The 7,500-nt window shown below is 52.1% G+C and overlaps 2 non-coding genes across 2 annotated transcripts; both read right to left on the bottom strand.

Moving 5' to 3' along the window:
• Positions 1 to 137: 137 nt before the first annotated feature.
• On the bottom strand, positions 138 to 292 carry LOC124559950. Its single transcript, XR_006968978.1, has one exon. It is a non-coding gene; the product is annotated as a 5.8S ribosomal RNA (ribosomal RNA).
• Positions 293 to 645: 353 nt separating this feature from the next.
• Positions 646 to 2,553, bottom strand: LOC124559945. The gene has a single exon (XR_006968974.1). It is a non-coding gene; the product is annotated as a small subunit ribosomal RNA (ribosomal RNA).
• Positions 2,554 to 7,500: the final 4,947 nt, after the last annotated feature.

Genomic DNA, 7,500 nt, shown 5'->3' with positions numbered 1-7,500 from the left:
AGTACCGGTATGCGAACCGCCAGGCGACGGGCGCGCATCGCACATTTCAGGAGGGCGCGGCCGGCCCCACAGGCGGCCGCGACGCTCCCAGGTCTGCGAAGCGGGGCAAACGCCGCGCAGCTTCAGTATACGTAGCCGGACCCTCAGCCAGACGTGGCCCGGGAACGGAATCCATGGACCGCAATGTGCGTTCGAAACGTCGATGTTCATGTGTCCTGCAGTTCACATGTCGACGCGCAATTTGCTGCGTTCTTCATCGACCCACGAGCCGAGTGATCCACCGGTCCTGGGTGATCTTTTCTTAGTTTCCACTGTCTCCTTTCAAGACAGTTGCATAGGCGGGACGTAGGCGTGTGGCGGCCCCTGTTCAAGCGTTCTGTGTCCAACGGCCTCACGGCCGATGGGCGTCGTACGGCTCCACACGGAGCGGACAGGCAGTCGGGCGAAAGTCCATTCAAAACCGGCGCCAGGCGCCAGGTGCCGCAGGCCAGCCGCTCCAGCGCTTCAGCGCTCGTACCACACAACATTGGCGTTAGTTTTGAGAAGCACGCGTGGTTCCGCACGCGGCGCACGGCTACTGCGAGCCGTACAGGTAGCGTGTTGCGCGACACGACACGCACACCGAAAGACATGCAGTCTAGTCGGTAATGATCCTTCGCAGTTCACCTACGGAAACCTTTGTTACGACTTTTACTTCCTCTAAATGATCAAGTTTGGTCATCTTTCCGGTAGCATCGGCAACGACAGAGTCAATGCCGCGTACCAGTCCGAAGACCTCACTAATCATTCAATCGGTAGTAGCGACGGGCGGTGTGTACAAAGGGCAGGGACGTAATCAACGCGAGCTTATGACTCGCGCTTACTGGGAATTCCTCGTTCATGGGGAACAATTGCAAGCCCCAATCCCTAGCACGAAGGAGGTTCAGCGGGTTACCCCGACCTTTCGCCTAGAAGACACGCTGATTCCTTCAGTGTAGCGCGCGTGCGGCCCAGAACATCTAAGGCATCACAGACCTGTTATTGCTCAATCTCGTTGCGGCTAGAAGCCGCCTGTCCCTCTAAGAAGAAAAGTAATCGCTGACAGCACGAAGGATGTCACGCGGACTAGTTAGCAGGCTAGAGTCTCGTTCGTTATCGGAATTAACCAGACAAATCGCTCCACCAACTAAGAACGGCCATGCACCACCACCCACCGAATCAAGAAAGAGCTATCAATCTGTCAATCCTTCCGGTGTCCGGGCCTGGTGAGGTTTCCGTGTTGAGTCAAATTAAGCCGCAGGCTCCACTCCTGGTGGTGCCCTTCCGTCAATTCCTTTAAGTTTCAGCTTTGCAACCATACTTCCCCCGGAACCCAAAAGCTTTGGTTTCCCGGAGGCTGCCCGCCGAGTCATCGGAGGAACTGCGGCGGATCGCTGGCTGGCATCGTTTATGGTTAGAACTAGGGCGGTATCTGATCGCCTTCGAACCTCTAACTTTCGTTTCTTGATTAATGAAAACATACTTGGCAAATGCTTTCGCTTCTGTTCGTCTTGCGACGATCCAAGAATTTCACCTCTAACGTCGCAATACGAATGCCCCCGCCTGTCCCCTATTAATCATTACCTCGGGTTCCGAAAACCAACAAAATAGAACCGAGGTCCTATTCCATTATTCCATGCACACAGTATTCAGGCGGGCTTGCCTGCTTTAAGCACTCTAATTTGTTCAAAGTAAACGTGCCGGCCCACCGAGACACTCACTCAAGAGCACCCTGGTAGGATTGCAACGGGGTCCGCCTCGGGACGCACGAGCACGCACGAGGCGCGTCGCACGCCTTCAGCTCGCCCCACCGGCAGGACGTCCACGATACATGCCAGTTAAACACCGACGGGCGGTGAACCAACAGCGTGGGACACAAATCCAACTACGAGCTTTTTAACCGCAACAACTTTAATATACGCTATTGGAGCTGGAATTACCGCGGCTGCTGGCACCAGGACTTGCCCTCCAATAGATACTCGTTAAAGGATTTAAAGTGTACTCATTCCGATTACGGGGCCTCGGATGAGTCCCGTATCGTTATTTTTCGTCACTACCTCCCCGTGCCGGGAGTGGGTAATTTGCGCGCCTGCTGCCTTCCTTGGATGTGGTAGCCGTTTCTCAGGCTCCCTCTCCGGAATCGAACCCTGATTCCCCGTTACCCGTTACAACCATGGTAGGCGCAGAACCTACCATCGACAGTTGATAAGGCAGACATTTGAAAGATGCGTCGCCGGTACGAGGACCGTGCGATCAGCCCAAAGTTATTCAGAGTCACCAAGGCAAACGGACCGGACGAGCCGACCGATTGGTTTTGATCTAATAAAAGCGTCCCTTCCATCTCTGGTCGGGACTCTGTTTGCATGTATTAGCTCTAGAATTACCACAGTTATCCAAGTAACGTGGGTACGATCTAAGGAACCATAACTGATTTAATGAGCCATTCGCGGTTTCACCTTAATGCGGCTTGTACTGAGACATGCATGGCTTAATCTTTGAGACAAGCATATGACTACTGGCAGGATCAACCAGGGAGCTGCGTCAACTAGAGCTGAGCAGCCGGCCGCCCGGGAGTGTGTCCCGGGGGCCCGCGCGAACACGCAAGCGTCCGCTCAATTATTCTGCAAACAGGAGGAGGCTGAGCTCCCCTGCACCATACACCTCGAAACCTCTCAGGTCCCGGCGGCGCGCAGCGCCGTCCTAAGTACTTGGTCGGGTTCGAGAGAGGCGCAATCGCCCGGAGTTTGGCGAGTAGACGCTTTAGGTGCGACCACCCGTGCTCCCAACTGAGCTTGCCGCTGCCGACAGAGGCCCGGGAGCGTGCTGTCGTGGCATTGCCGGCGGGAGACAACACGCGCCACCTACGGTGACCGGCAGCTCCAACGCCAGCGCCACAGAAGGACAAAAGCCCCACTTGGGTGCCGAAGCGAACTCTCCCAGCACAGCGCACGCGCCAACACGTCCGCACAGCTGCGATACAAACCACCTGCGAGAACCGCAGAGGCGACCGAGCAGCAGACGGCGTCGCGGCGCCGAGCGCCGGGCGGCGGCGCATCCTCAGCGCACACAGTCCTCAATCGGACCAGCACACTGCAGATGTCCACCGCGCTTCGCACCGGGCCCGCGAGGACCTACTTTGGCCGCACGGCGCCGCGTGCAGGGTGCGCCGGCGCGCAGCTGCGCCGCCTGCCGCCTCCGTCGGCCGGCGCGCCTGCCACTGGCCGCCCCCACCAGCCGCTGTAGCGCGTGCGCCCACGCACCGCACGGCCAACACGCCGGGAGGCCCCCCCTCACCGGCCGGGGACGGTCCCACCCAGCCACCGCCGCGTATCGCTTCACACCCACATGCCATTCACGTTCGTGGGCATGGTGGGTATCGCTGCAACAACCGGTTGGTAGCTCAACCGATCGTCGCCATCACTGATTCTCCCCTAGCGAGAACAACCGCACCACAACGGTTTACCAGTTGTTCATTTGCGTAACGTCACCAGCAAACGTAGGCGTCCATCGCCATTTGCAAATTCAACGATTGTTGCATGCCTGTGTCAGGTGTCACGACACACTGTCTGCCCACATACACGCAACAACATGTCCACGCTTAGCGAACACGTGGAAGGTGGCCCCCGTACGTATGCGATGTCCATTGCGCGAACGACTGTCAACCGGCCTCTGTCGCATGTCGCAGATGTGGAACGCAGTGCACCGTGCTATCACGGTGTGTGAGAAGAGACGACTACGTCTGACAACACGCGCACTACATCAACAGACGGCTCATGCTGATCGCCATCCAGGGCATACCACACTGCAATCCAGCTCTTATAGGGAGACGACACGTAGCTGAGTGCACAACATTTGGACCGCATGGTTCGCCGTTGTTGGCGCAGTCGTTGTACGGTCACATGTACCACGATGTATCATTCAGTACATGAGGACCAATGTGCAGTACAGTGTGTGATTTGGACGTACAACATCAGCGGACAGTTGACACAGGCCGTACCACAGCGTAGGCTAAGTGCTTCGCCATGCGAATGCCAATGAACAACTGCAAATGCCAATGAACAACTGCAAAGGGCATTGAGCATGTACGTCCTGCTGCCATCCACATTACAGTGTATAGCTGCAAGGTGTTTAACATGAAGCGATACACTGGGGACCGGGCAGTGCGAGTAGCAAACTATATTGCGGGGTTGCAGTTAGGCAACACTACACTAATTTAACGCGTCGTATGACAATTACAGAGCAGGTTAAGGCCAACGTGTGTTGGGTTAAGGCCCAACGTGTGTTGGGTTAAGGCCCAACGTGTGTTGGGTTAAGGCCCAACGTGTGTTGGGTTACGGCCCAACGTGTGTTGGGTTAAGGCCCAACGTGTGTTGGGTTAAGGCCCAACGTGTGTTGGGTTACGTTAAGGGCAATGTGGGTTACGTTAAGGGGCAATGTGGGTTACGTTAAGGGGCAATGTGGGTTACGTTACGGCGCAATATAGGTTACGTTACGGCGCAATATAGGTTACGTTAAGGGGCATGTGGGTTACGTTACGGCGCAATATAGGTTACGTTACGGCGCAATATAGGTTACGTTAAGGCGCAATATCGGTTACGTTAAGGCGCAATACAGGTTACGTTAAGGCGCAATACAGGTTACGTTAAGGCGCAATACAGGTTACGTTAAGGCGCAATACAGGTTACGTTAAGGCGCAATACAGGGTTACGTTAAGGCGCAATACAGGTTACGTTAAGGCGCAATACAGGTTACGTTAAGGCGCAATGCAGGTTACGTTAAGGCGCAATGCAGGTTACGTTAAGGCGCAATACAGGTTACGTTAAGGCGCAATGCAGGTTACGTTAAGGCGCAATGCAGGTTACGTTAAGGCGCAATACAGGTTACGTTAAGGCGCAATACAGGTTACGTTAAGGCGCAATACAGGTTACGTTAAGGCGCAATACAGGTTACGTTAAGGCGCAATACAGGTTACGTTAAGGCGCAATACAGGTTACGTTAAGGCGCAATACAGGTTACGTTAAGGCGCAATACAGGTTACGTTAAGGCGCAATACAGGTTACGTTAAGGCGCAATACAGGTTACGTTAAGGCGCAATACAGGTTACGTTAAGGCGCAATACAGGTTACGTTAAGCGCAATACAGGTTACGTTAAGGCGCAATACAGGTTACGTTAAGGCGCAATACAGGTTACGTTAAGGCGCAATACAGGTTACGTTAAGGCGCAATACAGGTTACGTTAAGGCGCAATACAGGTTACGTTAAGGCGCAATACAGGTTACGTTAAGGCGCAATACAGGTTACGTTAAGGCGCAATACAGGTTACGTTAAGGCGCAATACAGGTTACGTTAAGGCGCAATACAGGTTACGTTAAGGCGCAATACAGGTTACGTTAAGGCGCAATACAGGTTACGTTAAGGCGCAATACAGGTTAGGTTAAGGCGCAATACAGGTTTAGGTTAAGGTACGACATAGGTTAGGTTAAGGTACGACATAGGTTAGGTTAAGTACGACATAGGTTAGGTTAAGGTACGACATAGGTTAGGTTAAGGTACGACATAGGTTAGGTTTAAGGTACGACATAGGTTAGGTTAAGGTACGACATAGGTTAGGTTAAGGTACGACATAGGTTAGGTTAAGGTACGACATAGGTTAGGTTAAGGTACGACATAGGTTAGGTTAAGGTACGACATAGGTTAGGTTAAGGTACGACATAGGTTAGGTTAAGGTACGACATAGGTTAGGTTAAGGTACGACATAGGTTAGGTTAAGGTACGACATAGGTTAGGTTAAGGTACGACATAGGTTAGGTTAAGGTACGACATAGGTTAGGTTAAGGTACGACATAGGTTAGGTTAAGGTACGACATAGGTTAGGTTAAGGTACGACATAGGTTAGGTTAAGGAACGACATAGGTTAGGTTAAGGTACGACATAGGTTAGGTTAAGGTACGACATAGGTTAGGTTAAGGTACGACATAGGTTAGGTTAAGGTACGACATAGGTTAGGTTAAGGTACGACATAGGTTAGGTTAAGGTACGACATAGGTTAGGTTAAGGTACGACATAGGTTAGGTTAAGGTACGACATAGGTTAGGTTAAGGTACGACATAGGTTAGGTTAAGGTACGACATAGGTTAGGTTAAGGTACGACATAGGTTAGGTTAAGGTACGACATAGGTTAGGTTAAGGTACGACATAGGTTAGGTTAAGGTACGACATAGGTTAGGTTAAGGTACGACATAGGTTAGGTTAAGGTACGACATAGGTTAGGTTAAGGTACGACATAGGGTAGGTTAAGGTACGACATAGGTTAGGTTAAGGTACGACATAGGTTAGGTTACGGTACGACATAGGTTAGGTTACGGTACGACATAGGTTAGGTTACGGTACGACATAGGTTAGGTTACGGTACGACATAGGTTAGGTTACGGTACGACATAGGTTAGGTTACGGTACGACATAGGTTAGGTTACGGTACGACATAGGTTAGGTTACGGTACGACATAGGTTAGGTTACGGTACGACATAGGTTAGGTTACGGTACGACATAGGTTAGGTTACGGTACGACATAGGTTAGGTTACGGTACGACATAGGTTAGGTTACGGTACGACATAGGTTAGGTTACGGTACGACATAGGTTAGGTTACGGTACGATATAGGTTAGGTTACGGTACGATATAGGTTAGGTTAAGGTACACATTGTTGTAAGGAAAGGTTTAATGGGGGGCGGGCGGGGCGGCCGGTTTGTTGATTGTGATTATAGTAAGTGGATGCCTGCGGCATCATCTGATTTGCCACGTCAGGATGCACCTTTGGCTCATGACAGGCGGCGCTCTCATTCCATGCTTGTGGCAGACCTGTGTCTTTCATTCCTGCCATTGTTTGTGTGCTGTGAGAGGAGGCAGTATTGTGATGTTGGGTGCACCCCTGTGTAGGACATGTGTGGGTGTTGGTGGCTTGCTGAGCAATGGTGGTTGTCGGGTGGGTGGGATATTCTGTTTTCTGAGTGGACCTCCCAGTCTGGTTATGACAGTGTGGATTGTCTAATGTGGCGGAGAGGATGCACTGGGTGTTGTTCCATGCTGGTGCTTACATATTGTCTGTGTGCGTGTTACAGGCAGAGAGTAGTGCGTGATAAGGGTGTGTGGCTGACGTGTGGTTGTGATTGTGAGCAGAGTCTTTCAGCATGTATACGGACAGTTGTATACATTATCTGTATTCTGATGGCTCTATCTATTACTAATCAGCGCCGTGTATACGTTTAATCCGGTTCCAGTCGAAACTGTTGTATCTCTGTACATTAGTGACACGGCGAGCCCGCTATGTAGTTACTCGTCTCGGCAGCTTCCACCGGTGTATGGCAAATGATTATAAGGAATCAGTCTAGTCGTCAATACCGATGGTGTGACGTCACATGTCTGGGGTGGGGGACGCTGCGCCCTTCCGGTGGGTCATGGCCTAGAAAGACTCTTCCCACGCA

Source organism: Schistocerca americana, unplaced genomic scaffold, assembly GCF_021461395.2.
Source record: "Schistocerca americana isolate TAMUIC-IGC-003095 unplaced genomic scaffold, iqSchAmer2.1 HiC_scaffold_1063, whole genome shotgun sequence".
Taxonomy (NCBI): Eukaryota; Metazoa; Arthropoda; class Insecta; order Orthoptera; family Acrididae; genus Schistocerca; species Schistocerca americana.
The sequence above is the reverse complement of the archived record's forward strand: the minus strand, read 5'-3'. Positions and strand labels throughout refer to the sequence as shown.